The sequence below is a fragment of the Tenebrio molitor genome, chromosome 8 (assembly GCF_963966145.1).
Source record: "Tenebrio molitor chromosome 8, icTenMoli1.1, whole genome shotgun sequence".
Classification (NCBI taxonomy): domain Eukaryota; kingdom Metazoa; phylum Arthropoda; class Insecta; order Coleoptera; family Tenebrionidae; genus Tenebrio; species Tenebrio molitor.
In genome coordinates this window covers 9,873,450-9,895,578 of record NC_091053.1, presented here as the reverse complement: position 1 = coordinate 9,895,578, position 22,129 = coordinate 9,873,450, and the positions used below count along the sequence as shown (strand labels likewise).

Below are 22,129 nucleotides of genomic sequence, written 5' to 3'. Positions count from 1 at the left end.
ATTTTCCCTGTTACTATTATGATTATTATTTATTGGTCGATATAAATTAAACAAACACATTTATCGGAAAAATTATACAGGGAAATGTGTTTTTTTACACCAAATTAAAGTAACGTATGGACACTTTAATTTTAAATTAACTGTGAAAAGAATTAATCAACGGTGTCCGCACATTTTTCCCGTACTCCACTAGATTTTTCCCACATTCCACTAGAAATTTTTGACATTGTACGGGAAATCGCACCTCCCTTGACCTAAAGTGTAAGGTAACGCTATATTTCCCAGATTGGGAGGCCGAAAAATTTATTTCAAATACAGGGTGTCCCAGAACTCGCGTATTAGCCGTTAACTGTATACTTTAATATTTGTTCTAAAAGAGATTTTGCAACCATAAACATTCAAACACTAGTGGTTTTTAAATTAAAACCATTTTAAGTTAACCAATTAAACAAGCTTCCTTAAAGGTGAAATTACTACATTATTGCGTTTCCTAGGAAATGATGTTAGCTGTAGCAATTAAAAAAGTTGTGATTAAATGTTTGGCTAACTTTAATTTGTTGTCAGTTTGACATTTAACAATAGAAAACGAGAAAAAACTTCACAAAAAAAATATTAAAGTAAGTGTTCGAACAGACCACCCCCAGCTTGAATACACAGCCTTGCTCTCTTCAGTAAATTGTTCCGAACATTTTGTAACATTTCTGGAGTCACCATTGCCATAGCGTCCCTTATTCTGTTGCGCAAAGTGTCCAGATTATTCACGGGCACACGGTAAACCAAGTTTTTGACGTGGCCCCACAGAAAAAAATCTAAAGGAGTAAGGTCCGGTGACCTTGCGGGCCAATTTCTGGACCCCCCCCCCCCCCCGACCTATCCAGCGGTTAGGATATTCTTGGTTTAAAAAGTCCCTTACATTTGCTGCAAAATGAGGCGGTGCCCCATCCTGTTGGAACCAATGGTTTACATAATTTGCTAAAGGTACATGATCCAGTAGATCTGCTAAATTTTCATGTAAAAATTGTAGATAATGTTCACCATTTAATCTTGCCGGAAATTCAAATGGTCCAATCTACAAAATAGTTTGACTTGTAACAAGAAAACGCCGAGTGAAAAGTGGAATGGTTACTAGAGAATCACCGAGGATGCCAGCCCAGAGATTTATACTGAAACGATTTTGAAAACTGCGAATAAAAACTTCGTGCGGATTTTCTGTAGCCCATACATGAAAATTATGACTGTTGAAAGTGCCTTGTCGAGAAAAATAAGACTCATCAGTAAATAAAATGTTCTTAAGGAAAAATGGGTTTTCTGCATGTTGTTCTAGTAACCAGGTACAAAATTCTACTCGAGGTGCATAATCTTCTGGTAATAGATGTTGCACTTTAGTATAATCATAAGCGTGCATACGATTATCCCGTAAAATTCTTTGTACAGTGCTTTTTGTAAGACCCATTGTGTTGGCCACATTTCTAATGCTTCTCGTCCCATCTTCATTAAATGTTTCAAGCACTTCATCTTCAGTATTAGGAGTACGAACCGTGCGATCGATACCACCAACACCTTTTCTGTTTGGTACTACAGAACCGCTGTTTCGTACCCTGTTAATTAGTCTTAAAATAACGTTTGAACTAGGATGTAGGCGATTTGGAAAACGTTCTCGATACAGCCTTTCTGCTGCATTAGCGTTTCTTCCACTTTCACCGTATATTATTAGCATTTCGGTGTATTCTTCAGAGCTGAACATTTTTGTATTGTCAAAAAAATTTAAATGCTGTAACTTAATGTCACCGTGACATTAGCGTGACAACTGCGATTGTACAATGGACCAAATAAATATTGAACTTATTTGTTGTTTTAATATTAATTATGTTACTATGTGAAGATCAGTTCACAGTAAAGTTTACCTAAATAATTAATTAATCATTCTTCTATGATTGGCTAACATAAAATTGTTGTAATTTATAAACTATGGACTTAAAAAAAATATGTCTTGTAAAATTTTCATCAGATGAAAGAGGAGAACTTGTGGTTAACGGCTGATACGCGAGTTCTGGGACACCCTGTATGATATAAGAAAACATATTATTCTTATTCTCTAATGTGATAATTTTTCAAACATGGTGCCGGGCAAAGTCCTGTTCGACAATCTTCACACCAATACCTTGATTTCTTTCGAATCCCCTTCTCGTAGCACAAGACGCAACGTATTGTAGGCTTTTCCTTCGTAGTAGGACGTGTAGGTTTTGCAGTTTGAGAGCGCCTTTCTTTAACTTGCTTTCCGTCGGCATATTTTGCGACTATATTTTCTCCAAGTTCTAGAAGGAAAGACAGTCTGCGCTTCTTCCCTCCCAATTTCCTATACACGGTGTCCCAGAACTCGCGCCCCAGAGAAAAAAGGAGAAATCTTCATAAAAGGACAAATAAATAATCTCAATGGAAATTTTTTTCTATCTTGAACGGTATTCAAGAAAAGAACAGTTTAATTCGACCAATCAAAGCATTTTAAGCCATCCAGGTCTATTTCCCGTAATTGTTGCTAGGTTGCATATTTTATTTCGTTTTCAATAAACCGACTTTTGAGAAACGTCAGTGTCAAAATTTCATTCAAATAACTTCAAATCGCTTTAGTACCGCCGTCGTGGTCAACCGTGCTCATTCATCATGTATTCTGTAGCGGATTATGTGGAAATGTTGATAATTTACGGAGAATGTGGAAATGAAGTAAATCCACATGCTCTATTTTCAAGAGCATTTCAGCAACGATTTTATATAAATTTGTGGGTTGGTCTATTAGGGAATCGTGTGGTATGTCTTCAATAGAAATTGGTTTACATGTCAGCTAACTTCCCTCTTTAGGTAGGATCTTTTGATTTTTTGCGACTGGCACGATTATGCTTGCAAATGAATGGTGGCCACTTTGAGCACTTCCTCTGATTGTATTTATTTTTCGTTTCATAATCCCTTTTGGCTTGTGTTATACCTTTTCTTCCTGTTTTGTACGATAAGCTTACGCGCATTAGAATAAACAAGGTTGTTTTCAGAACCGCTATTTGTTGTTTTATTTAAAAAAATAAAAATAGATTGATGTGATCGACGGCGAGTGTGACATCTTGAATGACATCTGCCTTAACCTAACATGTTGATGTTGACACTTCAGCGGACATGTCATTCTGACATTATTTAATTGTGACAATTTACAAACTTAGCAACCGATTTTATTCACATTAACACCTCAGAGTTCCCTTTCTGGAATTGGTGGATCTTAGATGTCTCACAATTCTCTTATGCAAGCCATTAATTGTTCTTCGTTTGCATTTTTGGAATCGAGATTGTGGTCGGCGTTTGTCTGTTTTCTCTGGGGTGGGAGTTCTGGGACATCCTGTATATCTGAAAGGAATTCAAGGCCGCCAAATCTAAAAAATGCCAAAATATTTTCATATAGTGTATTTCTTCAGCCTGTTTCTAGTAGACCTATAAAGTATACCTATAAAAGTGTAGGTAGTTGTCCGCCAAATACACACCACCCATGTTGGCATTATAGTCAACTATGACACTTGGTCTTTCCACCATCCCTCCTCTGCCCTTCACGAGTTCTTCCGTTTCATCATGTATTGAGGAAATCATTGTGATATCTTTTTTATCTTTCCATTTTAGTAACATTTGCTTCTTTCTGTACATTGCAATATTACTTCTCCTTTTTTTAACTTTTGTGATTTCAGTTAGTTTGGTATATTCCTTCTATTTATTCTTATGGTTCCAATACAATCTGTCCGGTTTTGTGCTAGTATATCGCTCAGTGGAATGCTGTTGTAATAGTTGTCAAGATACAGACAGTAACCTTTGCCCAAAAGGGTATGCGCTAATTCTAAAACAACCCTACTCGACACTGGTTCATCTGGATAGTTTGAATTGCCATATACGAGGGGAGTTTGATTATAATTGCGCCTAGGGTATAAGCAAATAGTTTTTATCAAAAAATTTTTTTTTTTCTATATAATCTCCTGAGACTGCAATTCACTTCTCAGATCGACTATTGGTGCGTTCGGCTTTGCTGTTTCGTTAGCACGGTGTCTATTGACACTGAAACCGTTCGGGTTTGGTCATTTAGAGCAAAAAGTGGAACACCGTGTCGTTCGGGTAAAGCCAGAGTGGAGTGGAAAGTGTTCACTCTATTTGCACAACCTCCGAAGGTGGAGCGTTGAGTGTAACTCCTAAAATGTGGTTATATTGGTTTGTTGCCATGGTTTGTTGGTTATGTTATTGTTTTTCAAGATGAATGCAATTGCAACATCTGAAGTGACACAGAGCGTAGAATATATATCTGATGAGGTCGAAGAAGATGGAGTTGTAGACGTAAAACTCTGGAACAGAGAAAATACGTTATTCTTAATTCACAAAATTGAAGAGTCACAAAGTAGATTTGAAAAAGGCGTTAAAAAAAATGTGTGGATGTCCATTGCGAAAATGTGTGCGGAGGAATTTGTAAAACCAGTAACTCATCAACAATGTGATGCAAAATGGAAAAGCCTTAAAAGAACGTACAAAAGTATTCTACTGAATAATAAAACCACTGGGAAAGGACGCAGGAACTGGGAATTTTTCACCGCCATCCATTCATTTATGTTTACGAAACCCGAAATTACTCCTACAGCAACATGTACCAGCAGAAGTGGGCTACAGTGCAATCAAACCAAAGAAACTACGGGGCAATTAAACGGCAATCAAACTAGGAAATGTGAGGAGCCGGAAGTCAAAACACCTGAAAGTTCGTTTTCACAGAAACGCAAGGCTCGTGTTGCAAGTGCTGACGTTAGACATCGCGAAAAAATGGCAAGCAAAGATAGATTCAATGGTCTACTTGAAAAAATGATTGATAAGTTTTAATTTGTATTTGGACTGCAGAATTAATTTTCTGTTTTTTGTAAGAATTTCTACCTATGTTCATTAATTTGAAATAAATGTTTATAAAAAAGATATAATTGTTTATTATGCCTTTTCCCTGTAATGACATAGGTAAGTACATGACATCTTTTTATTTGTGGATATTTTAATTTTTATTGTCTTAAACGTACGGGCAAAGAGTTAATGTCATATCGTTTTATTCTAGCATTATTGTCTTCTTGTTCTGGGCCTATATCGCGAAGATTTCTTGGATTGTTCATGATTTCCTCTTGTAATTCTTCCTCTATGTTAATTATGTGTTCCAATAAATCTCCTCGTAAGATACATATGTTGTGAAGAATGCACCCAGTGACTATGAGTAAAGGTATAAGGTCAAGTCGAACTGTTTCCAACATTTTTAATCGTCGGAATCGGCCTTTCAATAAAGCAAAACAATTTTCAATGGTCACTCTTGACTTATTTAAAATATAATTGAAATTCTTCTCTCGGAGAGTTATATTCCTATTATTCTTAAAACCAACTAGCAGATTTGTTTCTAGCTTATAGGCTAAATCACCTATTAAATGATTGTTATCATAAAATATAATTTTACCATTTCTCATTCCTGAGTAAAGATCAGATCGCTTATACAAAGTGTAGTCATGGATAGATCCAGCTTCTCCTGCATACACATCCAAGAAGAGTCTTCCGTTGTCACAAACTGCCTGCAGTAATATGGAATGAAAATTTTTGCGGTTGATGTATGAATTTGGATTCTGTTTCGGAGCTTTAATAGGAATGTGACTACCATCAATACATCCTATAATTCCTGGAAATCCATTAACTTGAAAATGCTCTCTTATGACTTCTTGACGTTGTGATGGCCAACATATGATTTAAATTTTTTTATGTACTTTCAAAAGCAAAAAGGAGGTTCTATACAAAACCTCCCAACAGGTAGATTTGCTGAGACCAAAACGATCTGCCACTGAACGAAAGCTTTCTTGGTTGCTTAAATACAAAATTATAACCATTGCCTCCGAATCATCCTGTATTATTGTCATTCCAGGGGCCTGTTTCATAAAAATAATAGAACTTGTCCGTCAAGTACATACTTTACTACTTCAAAAATTACAAATGTGACAAGTTATTGTTTCATAAAACTATAAGTGGCTAGTGATTAGTGACAAGCGACAAGTTCCCAACTGACAAGCAAATTTTCCTTAAATTACCAGCGTTTTGTTTAATAAAATTACAAGTCTCATAAAATTAGTTAGTTTTATTAGTAAAAAGTGACAAGTCAAGGAAGCACCGTACATTTTAATAAATACGTCCTAAAATACATATGTATGTGTTATCACTGAGGTGAATAAGAAAACACTTTTTGATCTTATTGCCGCTTTGGCTTTATTAGTTTTTTAAACACAGAGGTTGGACCTTGTCTCTCTATGATTCAAGATGGACTTAGTCGGACTGCCGGGACTGTCCCCTCTCGTCCCATTCGCGCCTTCATCACTCCTCTTCCTCTTTTCCAGTCTCTTCTGCGCCTGCGCCCTTGAGGTGCCCCATTCGCGGGAAATACGAAATACGGCGGACTTGCTAACACGGCCATTCTGCATTCAGGGCGTCCTCGCACTGGGAAGACAGTGATGAACTACTGGAATCATACCAAACAGCAGTACTGCGAAATAACGAAACATACGGAGGCTCTTAAGAGTCCTCGTAACTTTTCTCTCGCACTCTGACAGAGCGCCGTGGTTTTCGCAATGTCAGTGGTGTAGGATCGCTACTGACTGCCAATCGTTTAACTCTGGATAGTATGGGATTGCCATGCTCTCAACTCAATTTTAATGTACCCCCTCATTGTGGGATCGCCACAATTCTTACGATAAAGTCATGCGGGATTGCCACATACTCACATCCCTCGATCTGTGGGAACGCCACAGCCGCTATAATTAAGTCATGTGGGATTGCCACATACTCGTATCCCTTGGTCTGTGGGAGCGCCACAAGAATACAGTAATCAAATGTACCTTCAACCTAATTTCGTGGAGTGGCGGTGTGTATCATGGTGGGAGCGCCTCCAGTTGTTCTTTGTAAGGAGCTCAACATTGTGGGGTTGCCACACTTTGGTTCTCTAACATTGTGAAAGTTCAACTTGTGGGGTTGCCACAATCTGATCCTTTGATTTTATGACTTGTGAGAGCGTCACACGGGCAACTGATGAAAGTCTCGTTACTGCTGTTGCATGATGGGATCGCCAACAATGTCATTCTGTTACTAACAAAATGAGTCATTCATTCTGATTTTGTTGTGTCTAATGTCAGAAAAGATAGTCGTGTTACCATGTGTAGGGGCGCTACATACTTGAAACTCAGATTGACACGGAACAAGAGCGCTGATGTCAGCTGTTGAAACGGTGCGTCGAAACGTGAACGCAGCAATTGAGAACTATTTTAAGAACAAAGCCAAATATGGGTCAAGACTCATTCTTCAAACCCAAACAGGTGGTTTAGAAAAATCTGTTTTGTAGGAGTTTGTAATGTGGCTACAACAATTGAAAAAGCAAATACTCACGAGTGTCGTGGGTTTTAATTGTGTATTGTTTACATGGTACTTGTGTTGTTGTTCGTGGGCTGCCACTGTAGTGCGTTTCCCTTTCTTCCAGAGAAGATACCGCTCGTTCATCAGGACTTTACGGACAGTGTAGGGTCCGCTATATTTGGGTTTAAGTTTGCCTCCTCCCGCTACCTGAGAGTCTTCAACGGCAACTAAATCGCCAACTTGAAATAGCTTTGCTGCGAATCGGGAACTGTCAAATTTCACGGCACGCGCTTTTCCGATCCGGGTGATTTGTTCACGTGCTTGAGTCAAGGTCGAGTCTGGATCGCCGACCACATTTTCTGTCGAAATTGCATCTCCCAGGAACTGCTGAGTCGCTGGTAGTCTCGGGTTCGTGCCGAACTGTAAGGTCATGGGCGAAAACCCCGTTGACGAGTGCACAGTGGTGTTGATATTATTTTCAATATCGGGTAAGGTGTCTACCCGTGTTTTCTCTTTATTCCGCCGTGAGGGTGGCGCGAAGTAAATTGAAGACGGTTCTCATGACACGTTCAACTTTTCCATTTCCTCGAGGTACACCAGTCGCAATGTGATGTAGTTGCACATTTTGTTCGTCCATTCCTGACACGTTTATGTTATCTAGGTCATCTTTTTTGATAGTCAGCACCTTGTTTGGGTTGAGCAGGTCATGGTGGAGTTCCAGGCCGTCGTCGGTTTTTACGAGTTTTAAATGCGGTAACCCAATAATGTCCCAACCGATAATAGCGTCTAAAGTTGCTGGCATGACATCATCGGCCACGACCGTGAACAGCACTTCGATAGTTGCGCTGGGCAAAACGGCAATCAATTGACACGTACCGATGCTGCAAACGTTGTTAGCACTTAGTCCTGATAAAACACGCACTTCCGGTGTAATTGATCCTTTAAGTCTGGTGGCGGCACTCTGTCTTAAGACGGACATGTCTGCACCACTATCAATGACGTAGGTGAAATGCATTGCTTCTCCGTTGCAGAGGAGAGTAGCGACGGGGGATTTAGCTAGGGTGCGACCTCGCCTGATCAGCAAAATCTTCCCGGGTTTCCCATGCTTGAACCAGCAAGTTTTTTCCTGATGACCCACTTTCTTGCAGTGCGTACAGGTCGGTGGTCCATCTTGTTTGTTTTTGTCTCCTGTAGGTGCTTGATCTCTTCTGGAGTCTTCCGTATACTTTTTGGCGACACGGCAATCCTCTTGTCGGTGTCCAATTCGACCACAGTTATAACAAGCCCCTTTTATTCCTTTGGGGAATGTGGATTTTTGTCGTCGGTCACGTAGCTTGCTTAGGTTTGAGACCTCATTTGATCGGGAGCTCAGTGCAGGGCGATGCTTTTGGCGGCGCGCATCAAATTCGCTGAGTAACTTCAAAAGTTCTCGATCCGTTTTCGGCGGTTGAATTCTGATTGAAGCTTGAGCTTCGGAGTGGTCTAGCCCATACTCGACCATACTCACGATCGTATTCCATGGTAATTTGTTGTAAAAACGATTAATGGCACGGAGTTTCTGTATCCCATAGTCACTTAGGGAGTCACAGTCTCGACTTCGAAGCGTGGCAGCTGTGTAGGCTCGCACTCCCGGAGTCTCTCGGTCGGGGAATGCTATGGTCAGATCCTGGCAAAAGTCGTCCCACGTACGTCGCACAGGCCTCCAATACAATAATGATGGGCGCGACCTTTTAAGGCTTCTCCAGCTTTAACGATCATGAGGATGTCGCCCACATGCAGCTCGTTCTTCAATTTTGTGGCATCATCCAGCCACTCTTCTATTGCATAGCTGCTGGTATCAGGATTGAATTCTGCCAATTTAAACATTTGGGAGTTCGGGACATCTGCGACGCATGTAGCCATGTTGGGCGTTGGCTTCGTCGCCATGTTGGATTGGCGCGCTAATTGTGCCAACTGCTCTTGTTGCGACGCAATCAGGGTTATCAGGCTTTCTTGCCAACCGACCTTTGGTCGTTTTGGTGGATTCGTCTCACCCTCAGACTCGCTGCCTTCTAATGCAGGACTGGGGTTGTCCTCTTCTATTTGGTCTGTGGGTTGATCCGCCATGTTTAGCAGGATTCGTCGCGTTCTATCAAACAAGGCTGTTGTGGTTGTCGTTGTTATTGTTGTTGGGGTTGAATCCCACTTCTGATGTTATCACTGAGGTGAATAAGAAAACACTTTTTGATCTTATTGCCGCTTTGGCTTTATTAGTTTTTTGAACACAGAGGTTGGACCTTGTCTCTCTATGATTCAAGATGGACTTAGTCGGACTGCCGGGACTGTCCCCTCTCGTCCCATTCGCGCCTTCATCACTCCTCTTCCTCTTTTCCAGTCTCTTCTGCGCCTGCGCCCTTGAGGTGCCCCATTCGCGGGAAATACGAAATACGGCGGACTTGCTAACATGTATTTTATATTATTGGACAGTAATAATGATGACTGATGACGCTGAACAAGTTGAAATTGTAAAACGTCTCAGAGTATTTCGAAAAAGAGTAAATTTTCGTTTTCAACCTTTTTTTGATTTAATGAACGGTTCCGTCTATGCTCTGTGAAAATGGAAACACGAAACGCAAAGAAATTATGCTTTGAGTATACAGCATCAAATTCAAATAGCTCTGCCACACCGTAAGTTCACCTTTTTTCGCTACTACCTACAAACTTGCAGCCGTGGTATAAATTTCTTGCCAAGCCCTTTGTTTACACTGTTTAGTCACTTGGGGTGTTAAAGCTCCAAATAATAGTATATTAAGTATAAAGAACGGTAATGACAATGTACGGATCGAAGACAATTGTTTGGAGGAGGAGCTTGCGACGACTCCAATATTGTCTGAGATCCGTACATTGTCATTAACGTTCGTCATGCTTATGAGATTTTTTGCGCGATTGAATATTTATTACAAAACATTCCTAACTATAATAGAATGCCACAATGTCGATTTTTGTATCGCGTTTCTAAGGCAATCTGCAAACAACTACCGCCATTGCAGTTTTTGTGCGCAAATATCGCCAGTTGTGTTGAAAACCAAGCAGTAAAATGAGTGATATTAGTGATTCCGAAAACGAAGTGGATATTGTAGAAGAAACTTTGAATGTGGGGTGCGTCACAAATAAAGAATTTTTGAAACTAACGACCTCAATATGAAATCAAGAAGACAAGGAAAATCCGGGGTATGAACATTTTGACAATTCTAATGTCGCGGCAAGTCTGTTACTAAAATTGTTTCATTGCAGCGGCAAGGTAGGCCGACTACAAGAGCCGTGTGAGTTTCCAGAAAGTGCTAACATCTTGTCTTCAACTTCCGTCTACATAAATGAAGAATTTTCGAAACCAACGATCTCAATTTGTAATCAAGAAGACAAGGAAAATGCGGGGTATGAAAATTTTGACAATGCCAATGTCGCGGCAAGTTTGCTAATGCTATTTCATTGCAGCGCCAAGGAAAGCCGACTACAAGAGCTTTATGAGTTTCCAGAAAGTGCCCCCACATCTTGTCTTCAACTTCTGTCTACATAAAAATTATTATAATAATCGATTAATTTTGAATAAACTTTACTTACCGTTCTAGAACACCAAAAATTACTTACCATCGAGTTTATCGTTAGCAACGAGTAAACAGAGCTTACCATCTTGGAAACAGACGTGGTAAACAACCAAATAGAGTATAATCGCGCAAAAAATCAGTTTTTTTTTAAATTAATTTCCTCTAGGAAAGTAACTTTAACTAAATCGCTGATTGTAGAAACGACATGAGTCAATAATATCAAAATGTTGGGAATTAAAGTTAAACCACCCGAAACAACTGACTCGTGGGGTTTCAGCACTAATTCAAGTATTTGCACGCTGGCCAAGTAACTAGACTAATGTCGTTTCTTTACTCATTATGTAAATAACCCTGTGGAATGTGAAAACAACATGAACGAAATTTAGTAGAAACATTGCCTCGTGGTTTCTGCAATCAGCGATTCAACTGCTTTTTTTGCGATTTCAAAGAAAATTTATGGCAGACGAAGATTTATGAGAGGTTCAGTTTCTTCGTACCAGTAATTGGGGATAAGAGTAATAACCAAAAACTTAACTTTTCTGTCATAAATTTTCATTTAAAGTAGAAGGGCCCAAATTAAATTAACCAAATATCTTTACATCAAAACATTTTAATTAAATTCTAATCACGGATTTTATTTCTCTACCATTTTTTCAAAACGTATACTAAATTTGAACTGCATTGAACAAAATTTAATTTTGAAAGTGACAGTTTTTTGCTTGCTGTACCTAGGTAATTAATTTTAACAAAAAAGTAATACCCAATTTTTGTGGCGGTGAACAGTATTTTAGCATCTACAATACCTTCATATAAATATAATTTAGTTTTAAAGTCATTTTCCTACGGGACACAAGTGATGGGACACCCGGTACAATATCTTGTTGGCAGCCCATATTTTACAAAATAAAGCATTTTATTGGCAATTTTTGTGTTTTTGTTAATTGTTTTGGACTGATAATTATCAAGTCCAAAAATATGATTTTCAGATCGGCTATAATGCATTTTTTCTTTTATTGACATATCGTCAATAATTAGTGAACAAATTCGTTCTACAGGAACTTTAAGCTGAGCTATTTCTGCTTGCAAACGTTGCTGGCACAATTCCGTTGAGCCTTTGTATTCAGTTACATACCTCGATATTGTATTTTTTGATGGTCATTTGGCCAAATTAAACTGATCGAAAAAAGTTAGGGATATTGCTGAATATTAAAGTTAACTTTATTAAAATGCATCAGTATGTTTTTTTAAGAAGAATTATTGAAATGGTTTTTTAATAAACGTTTTCACACATCTAATGAGTTTTGAGTTATGTCAAACTTTTTCTTAATTTCTTCTTGGAATACATACGTTATAAAATATCAATATCCCTAACTTTTTTCGATCAGTTTACTTCTACAAAATTCATACCCTTTAGGTGAACAATATCGCCAAACAGTACACATCCGAATTGTCATTTCAGTCCAACGAGGTGACTTTTTTATATATGTAATTATTGATGAGATCCATTAAAAGTAATGCCTTTTGGTCAGAATTTTCAGCATCTTCTGATATTTTAATAATTATTTTTCGATCATGACTTTGTTTTTGAATTTCTACTTCTAGGTCATTAACTTTGGCCAAACATTTTGAATATTTACAATTTAAATTCCTTAATTTACGTGTTAAGTTCGTTGGAAGGAATGGACATTTGGACAGACTTATTGGAATTGATTTCAATGATGGGATCTTGTTCAAGTTGTGGAACCTCGGAAATTTCTGGCGTAAGAGGAATATTCTACAAATTAAAAAATCAGTGTACTTTTCCATAAAATCTACCTATCTTTTATTCTTTTCATTCGACAAAATTTTATACTTACAAATATGGACGGTGCTACTCCTTTAATTAGGCGACAAGACTTTTTTGTTTTATAACAGATATTTTCCTCAAAATGATTTAAACATATAACAGAATGGTCTGTTATATTTGAAATATCTGTATAAAATATGATAAAAATAGTATTATTACAAATTTGTTGAGTTTTTGAAAAATTACCACAAAATTCTGCAATAATTGCAAGCCATTTATTTCGTTCCTCGAATTCTCTTGGCAATTCCAAGAGTGGAGTGGGCTATTTTTATTTCCACACACAATGCATTTTTTCCCCATAATTATATTAGAATCACGGTAGAGAATAATATAGGTAAGGTGACGAAGCATGTCCAGCGCTGAGATTCTGTCCCTCGAACGCTAGACATGTGCGAGTGAGAGATCAATATAAAGGATGGAAAAGGTAGTGCTTAGTCCAATGCACGTGTGCGAAGGACTGCTATTATTTTTTGCATTGTGGGATGATTTCCGCTTGTTTTTTTTATCTCATTTGGCTTGAAGGTGCCAACATGGGTAGAACCTGTTTCGTACCAAATTGCAAAAGTGGTTATTGCAGTGAAAAATTTAAAGTTTCTGTTTTCCGCGTTCCAAAAGAAAAAGTAAATGAATGGAAGAAAATAATCCCTCGTAAAGACAAGAACTTGACCGAAAATGATTTTATTTGCCAGAAACATTTCCAAATTGAATTCATAATACGGGAAGTGAAAACGGAAACTTATTCAGTAAGTGCTTTTAAAAAATAATTTTATCTCAATCTTAGATCGTAGTGTTGCATTTTTTTAACATTTGCATTTTTGTAGTATCGATTAAATTGTCCCAGATTACCTAACCAAATCTATTACAAAAAGAAAACCTATCATCAAACAAACTGATGTTTTTCAAAGAAAAAAAAAAGTAATTGGGACCAGAACCAGAATGTAGTAATTTGAATCTAGGTATAAATAAGTATACAAAACATTAATTTGATGTAAATAAATTCTCACATTTTAGAATTAATCGTTGAAGAACCTTTTGCAGGTTTTTCCAAAGAATCATTATTTTCACAACTCTCAAATAATATTAATATCTTAGCACTTCCTTCGCGAGCATGGGCTAGTCACTATGTTGTTGAAAATAATCAAGAATTAATTTGTATCTCAGAGATGGTATTGAGTATCGATAATTCAAATTCTTTAATTAATACTATCCTGAGAAAGAAAGTTCTGGTTACTGATAAAGGCAATGTAAGATGTTTTATGTTTAAAGCGGATATAAGAAACGTCATGATATATTCGCTAAAATTATACACATGAATTTAGCTGTTAAATTCAATTTATTAAAGGATACACAACCACATTACATTTATAAACCAGAAAGTTGTTTGGAAAATGACAATTACAAATTATATTTTGATCGCACAGTTTTAACTGACATTCACATTCAGCATAACATAAATAAACAACAAAAGCAAGCATATCTTTTAGATATAGCTGTTCCAAATTCCCATAATATAACACAGACATATAACACAAAAATTAATAAATATTTAGAGCTCTCCGTTGCTATGAGAAATCTTTGGAGTTTAGAAAAAAATTCTATTTTACCACTTATAATTTCAGCAACGGGAATAGTACCGCAATCTCTTTTTAAAAATTTAAAAATTCTGGATTTAGAGAACAAATTGGTAGTTAAAATTCAAAAAGGTATATTATTGTACTCATGTCATATCGTGAGGAAATTCCTTAACATTGACACAGAACATAATACACAACAAAGTCAAAATGCGGAGGCGAGACGCCGGTAATTATGTTGATAAGCACTGCACTATTACTTGATAGTAATATCCGTAATAGTGTATGTACTCCGGCAAAATTGCCGTGCCGCCGGGTGGCTGCGGGATAGTTTGTGGTATCCACGAAGAACTTTTAAGTACATTAGCTGATTTAGAATATTAAAAAAAAAAAAAAAATTGATACGTTGATAAGCTGTGAAGGAATGCATTTAAAGAACGTGCCAGCTAATTTCAAAAATCCGCGGTATGTCATAAATCCAGATTTGAAGTCACTGCCACATGTTTCTTGTCCATTTTTTCTTCCTACAAATACGGTTGGGATGCAAAGTATTTGTTCCTTATGTCAAAGAGGACGAAAAGCAGTTTCAAATTTTAAAATTAATGAAAAAAAACGACTAAACCGATCGACAAGAACTCAGCTGGCTTTAAAGAATTCACGTATTGTACAAAAAAGAGCAAGACGTCTCAAATTAAAAAATAAAGAAATTATACAGGAATTGAAAGAAGTTCGAAAAAAAATGATGAATATCGAGAAGGGAGATATCCTAGCCAAAATAGATAGGTTGGTAAACATGACTCCTGCCCAGAGACTTTTGATTGAAGAATGCATTTCTTTTGTAAGTGCAAAAGAAAAACTTCTAGACGATATTCGTCGGAATGGTTATTACTTTGCTTACTTGTACATATCAAAGGGCCTGCAAGCTACAATTTTTTACGTATAAATGACATTCTACCTCTGTCGGCAGTGTCAACAGTTAGAAAATATTTATCCAAAATAAATCTAAAATGCGGCTTGAATGATAAATTTTTCGAATTATTGAAATTAAGATTTATGGAAAGAAATAAATACGAACGTCATGGAATTTTGATATTTGATGAAATGCAAGTGAGAGAAAGCATTTCATTAAACGTTAAAAATATGAAACTTAGCGGCATCCAAGATTTTGGCGAAAATAATGTTGCAACCGCCAAAACCACAGATAAGCGAGCCAACCATGCTTTGGTATTTATGTTTGCTTCTTTATCATCACCTTTTTGTCAACCTGTAGCTGTATATGCTGCAAGAGGTGCCACTAAGGGAACATGTTTAGCACAACTTATGCTAGAAATTATAAAAAAATTGAAGAGTGTGGTGGTATTGTAGACGGAATTGTTTGTGATGGTGCGACCACAAACAGAAAGATGTGGGGTGAATTTGGTATTTCTGGCAACACTGAAAACTCTGTCAATAAAATAATGCATCCTTTTGACAAAGACCGTTTTTTATTCTTCTTTTCTGATGCACCGCACCTCATTAAATGTTTACGCAACAGGTTATTAGAAAATCCAGTACTGCATGTAAGTTTTTGACAAAATTAAATGTTACAATTACAAAACCTATATGGATGAATTCATTCTTTTAGACACCGGATGGTACCATAAAATGGATGCATTATGAAAGACTTTACGGTTTGGACATGAGGCTGCCTGACAATTTACGAATTTTCCTTAAAATAACCGATATGCATATAAAACCATCTAATTTACATAAAATGCGAGTCAAATTAGCTACACAGGTAAGGTTACAGTAAAGTTTGCAGGAAAAAATCTGAAGGTTTGTATAAATATTTAGTAATTCAGTAGCGGATGGATTAAAATATTATAAGGATAATATATATATTTACAAAAAAAATAAATGATTTATTCGATTCTTTAAACCGTCGCCACCCTGCAGAAGCTATGAGAGTTAATAGCAAGGATCTTGAGGTATAGTTACCTAAGTATAGTGAAGCATTTCGTTGAATAAATGAGAATTTTTGCAGATATTGAATTCAAATTTGAATTACTTGAACAAATGGGAAAAAATGGTCGTAGATGGACAAATTACAAAAGATCAGTTTCTAACTAAAAGTACCGCTGAAGGTTTGCGTGTTACAATTTTGTCCACTATTGAATTGAGTCAATATTTATTAAGTTGTGGATTTCATTACGTATTAAGCAATAAGTTTAATCAGGATCCACTTGAGGTAATCTTCTATTTTAGATTTAAGGAATGCTTATATTTATGATTTGTTTGTAGTTACGTTGGTAAAATGTATAATGAATTATGTGTATTGCGCATGCGTGACTATCGTTTTTATTTTTTACTTTGCAGTAGTTTTAAAATTAAATGTATTTGTTGTTATGTACGTACGAGTATGTTAGTTAGAAAATTACTTTATCTACTTTGAGTTACAAATAGGCTCATTATTATACTGGTAACTTTTAGCTTTTGTTATATTGGCAAAATCAGCCGTTTGACGTCAGGCTTCAAGGTAACCAGTGAAACTACGAAGTAAATTTAGTAAAATAACCTTACATTTTTCTGAAAAATGTCTGTTACCAACCCACCCGAAAGTCCCTAGTCTAATATGAAAACTTGAATAGCTGAAATTTCGGGAATTAGTAAAGCAAAGTAGATAAAATAGTATATTATACTCGTTTAATAAGACGTATTATCACATTCGTTCCGTTAAAGCACTTCTCGCTACGCTCGTCGTGCTCATGTGATAATACCGGGTGATTTTAAATGATTGTGACTTTTTTTCTGAAGTTGGGAACATTTTTCATAAATTATTTTGGCAAACTTGATACCTTAATCAACACATTGGCGTACGTACGTCATTTTGACATTTTATGTATTAATAAATTGTGTCAAATAGGCGAGGACGCCTATGTTTATGTCAACTATCACATTAAAAAGCAGAATTACCAACAATAATATCGCCAACCTATGAAAAAAAGTCACATTCATTTAAAATCACCCGGTACAACGTCTTGTTAAACTCGTATAATAATATATTATTCTTTGTTTAAATAACTAAAAGAAATTTCTCTTACTGATGGGTATTGTATAACACGCAAAGAATGTGCATTTCTTTTTTAGAACCATTACGGGTATATTTTTTTAACTTTTCAAAAAGTATCTCCGATTTAACATTTATTTTAGAGATTTTTTGGCACTATACGTCAAGCTGGAGGGGCCAACGATCATCCAACGTTTACAACTTTTTTACAGTTGTACAGAATGTTGGCAACTTATAATATATTAAAGCCACCACAGTTCGGCAACTGTTCAGTTTTAGATCCCGATATGAAGAAAAGTCAGCTGACATTTGAAAAATTCAAAGCAATTTTTAATGAAGAAGCTGGAAGCAATCAATTAGAGAAAATTCGGGAAAAAATTAATTTGCTAATTGAAAAAACTGACACAGATAGGGAAAATGCAGAGTTTGATAATAATATGAGTTTTTATAGTTACGATCAAGAAACCGTACATTGTATAATCTATTATCTGACCGGATTCATTTGTAAGAAAATTTATAAAAACAGTAACTGTGAAACATGTCGCAAGAATCTGTACTCAACATGCCAACAAGAAGAGACAAATTTTAGCGCTCTTACGAACATAAAATCCCGAGGTGGTCTAAATCACCCACCTTTAACAATTTTCAATCTTTTTTTAAAAATAGAGTGCATATTTAAAAAACACGTTCTCTCTGTTGATGCATTTGACCAAACAATAGACGAGATTTTCTCTAAAAATATTGTACTTGAATTTTCCTGTCAAATGCATCAACAAGAAATTATGTCAAAATTAATTTATTATTTTTTAGTGATGAGAATAAAACAATATTACAAAACTGATTTCAAAAACACAAAAAAATTGTCATAAAAAAAAGAAAGAATCAAGCGCAATAAATATTTTTATCTAATCCCGTGGGATAAATGACACTTATCCCACTCATTTGAGTGGAATAAGGAACTTCATTACCGGACGCATTTCATTACTCCACTCAGTGGGATAAGTGAGCTTCATTACCCCACTCAGTGGGATAAGTAAATTATTATTCCACTGAGTGGTGTAATGAAACTGGCGGAAATAAATAAGATTTACATTTGTTTTTTAATTCGGGGCGGTCTTAGATAAAATTTTGTACATAACACGTGGGCTAAAGCATATAACAGAAAACTCGTGTGATTACAGATGAACTCGGGCTAACGCCCTCGTCATCTGCAATCTTCACACTCGAATCCTGTAATATTGCCTTTATCCCACTAATTGTGTAAATAACTATTACAATCTCATTTTCATTTGATTTTGTTCCCTAACCATTACTGCGAAAAACTGATGCAAAAGAAAACTTAAATAGGAGATTCAACAACAAGGAATAATTTAATATGGGAGGTACCATTAGTTAGTAGAGTGTTTTTTGCAATACATTTGCCGTATTTACGTTAAACGTTAAAAGGTTCATTGTCTAGATACATCACTCTTTTAAGCCATCTTATTGGTTTATAATGTCGTTTACCATTATGGCACTACGAGCAAACCTATTCAATGATAGTTGTTTGGGTTTTTATTAGTGATGGGAAATTTCCGGAAATTTATAATTTGGAAATATTTCCGGCAAAAATTTCCGAAATATTTCCGGAAATTTAAGAAACATTGTAATTTTGAAAATGTGTGCTCCATCATATTGGGGTTCTTTTACTCTTCAAAAAAAGACCAAATAACCATGAAGAATGTTTGTTGACAATGTTTTAAGATTTAATAAACCATTTTTTAATATCAGCGACAGAGTTTTGACCTATTGTAGGGTTTTTGGTTGTGCATAAGGAGTTCACTTATTTAATGTTCAAGTTTAACTACATAATTTTTAAATTTATTAAAGAAAAAAAAATATAACAGTAACAGAAAATAAATGCATTCATAAGAATATAAAATAGTTATAACAAATAACATAAAAAAAGAAAAAAAGATCACTATTCCAGTCCTGTATATAAGTTTCATTTTCATAATTTTCTTATTTATTTTCATATACATAAATAAACTCCGTGTCATGCAAATTTTCGTCATAATAAGCAACATTTGGAGTTTTTTCTATATTTACAATTTCATCACAAGTGTCTTCAATATTTTTGGCATAAATTTTTGTACCGCAAATATCATTATCAGTCTCCTCTATTTCTTGAGCATTATCAGTGTCAATACTGTCAATAGTAATCGTGTCATCATCACATAACTCTGAACTTGAACTAACATCTTCATTTTCGGAAGAGATACTTTCATATTCATACTCATTTCTTTCGATCTCCATCGTCTCTCCTGGAAGACTTTCAACTTCAATGTCATCATTTTTGTCTGTACTTTCACTTTCTATGTTGAAAAACTTAATGTTTGATTTTATATACACCATTTTCTCTGTCCGTTCCAGGGTTAGCCGATTTCGTTTTTTTGTTTTAATTAAAGAAAATGTTTTAAAATTTCGCCCAGCTGCTGCTGATGTAGCTGAAAAATTTAATATACGTTCAGCTACTACAGCCAAAGATCTGGTGCTACAAAGGCCTTTCCACCATGTTACAGGTTCCATTTTTCTTGCAGCTTCCCAAATTGTTTTTGATTTCCACAGTTTTTCTCGTGCACGATATTCACCAATATCAATAAGTAGTTGCTCTCTTTCTAAACTCATGTTAGTACCGACTTCCAATATTTTATCTACTGCCTTTTCAATTTCATCTTCAGATAAGGCTACCTGTTGTCTGGCATCTAATAAACTTGCAGCATAATGTATATCATGACAAACAAATTCCTTTCGATGGTGAAACATAGCTTTAATTTTTCTCCCAACGTCACCACTAAACAAAAAAATATACGTTAAAATCATTGCAAAATAATGACCACATCTCACAAACTAACCTAAATAAAGATGAATGCTCCAAAATTGAGTTTTCTATATATTTAATTAGACCTACAACACAGCCTATGGTGTTTTTATCTGCTTCTAACTTATGGATTGCCTCTGAAATAGGAGTTAAAATTTTTAAACATCTTTCTACTCCAGGCCAGTAGGTATCTTCATCCAGGATCTTATTTCTAACACTAATTTCAATCTGATTTTGTATTTGTTGCTTTACAGCTGCAGTTTGCAAATTTTCTTTATTCTTTAATACTGACTGTAGACATTTTGTGTATGTTCCCCATCGAGTTTCAACAGGTACATGAAGAGCTTGTCCAGTTCCACTTTCTGTTTGAATTTTCTTGAATAGTTGGCTGGGAAGATGTTTATTGCGAAATGTCTGCACAATTTTTTTTGTGTGTGCAATAATGTTACTAAAATCTTCAAGGCTAGCGATATCTTTAGCTAAAAGATTCAATCCATGGGCTAAACAGCCGTAAATTATAAGAGTTTGGTACTTTTCTTTTAGCAAATTCCAAGCAGCTTTCATGTTCCTAGCATTATCACTTACAAATGCATGGACTTTTTCACTACCAACTACTTCTATTGCTTCATTTAATATCTCAAAGATAAACTTCCCTGTATGTCTTTCCAGCTGTGTATGTACAGCTTTGTAGAAAACAGGCTCTGGGGTAGTAAATATTATATTCAGTATTGGAGTGTTATTTATATCACTCCATCCATCACATAACATACTTAATGATGTGCTTTGTTCAAGCATCTGAGTTACAGATGTTTTTATTTGTGAATATATCTTGTCCATAATTGATGTTGCAATAGATTTTCTACAGGGGAGATTATAAGAGGGCCTTAAGCATTTGATGAAATCTATAAATTTTTGATTTTCTACAATTGTAAAAGGTAGTGCAGCAATAAATGAAGTAACTTTGGATTGAATATTTTTCTCATTTACGTTATCATCAGAGAATGATCCCCAGGTTGAAGATGTGCTACTTTTACAGGTTCCAGTTTTGGAAGTGCTAGCCAATAGTCTTGCAGAAGGGCAGCGTCTACATTCATTTGTAATATGCGACATCATCCTAGTTGCATTTCCGAAATACTGTTTATGGCAGTAGAGGCATGAAACCTTATTGCCTGGCAGCCTTTTAAAATGACTCCACACTGCACTTTTGTGTTTAACCATGTCCTATATCAAAACTTTCAGGGGTTTTTGTTAAAAAAGATCATAGAACTTACCGAAAATGAGAATATGTAACAACTTTGAGTTTCAGATTCAGGTCAGGTAAATTCAGTTACAAACACGCGTGCTATTTCAATTTCCTTACATTAATTTAATAGATTATGATTTGGTCGTTACGAACACAAAACGTTGCGAATTGCATTGCAATATACCCTACTTGAGTAATTTGAGTCAGCAGTCTACATTAGAGGTTATGTTTCTGAGATTTGGCGGTAAAATTTCAAACTGGGAAACTTATGGAAATTTATAATGTTTCCGTTTCTGAAATATTTCCGTTTCGGAAATATTTCCAATCGGAAATATTTCCATTGCCCATCACTAGTTTTTATATTAATTTACACGCAGAAATTAGTGAGCCGCTGCAGCACTACGTTTTCCGTCTCTTTCTAACACGATGGTCTACCACTCGAGAGTCACCGCTTAGCGCTTCGTCGTTTTACCTTATATTATTCTCTACCGTGATTAGAATTAATGATTTCAATATAGAGAATGAAAAAAAAAATGACAACGTCAGTGTCAGAC

The 22,129-nt window shown here is 35.9% G+C and overlaps 2 long non-coding RNA genes and 1 pseudogene across 3 annotated transcripts in view; 1 reads left to right on the top strand and 2 right to left on the bottom strand.

Moving 5' to 3' along the window:
• The window catches only part of LOC138137248 (uncharacterized), a 240,020-nt gene that overhangs the window by 53,167 nt on the left and 164,724 nt on the right, over nt 1-22,129 (top strand). For both annotated transcript variants that reach the window (XR_011161656.1, XR_011161655.1), the window contains exon 2: nt 10,699-10,839. This is a non-coding gene — a long non-coding RNA (uncharacterized lncRNA). The remainder of the gene's footprint in view (nt 1-10,698; nt 10,840-22,129) is intronic.
• On the bottom strand, nt 7,940-10,118 carry LOC138136978 (uncharacterized; annotated as a pseudogene).
• LOC138136900 (uncharacterized) lies at nt 19,311-21,272 on the bottom strand. Its single transcript, XR_011161486.1, has 2 exons — nt 20,367-21,272; nt 19,311-20,305 (listed from the first exon to the last, which is right to left on the bottom strand). It is a non-coding gene; the product is annotated as an uncharacterized lncRNA (long non-coding RNA).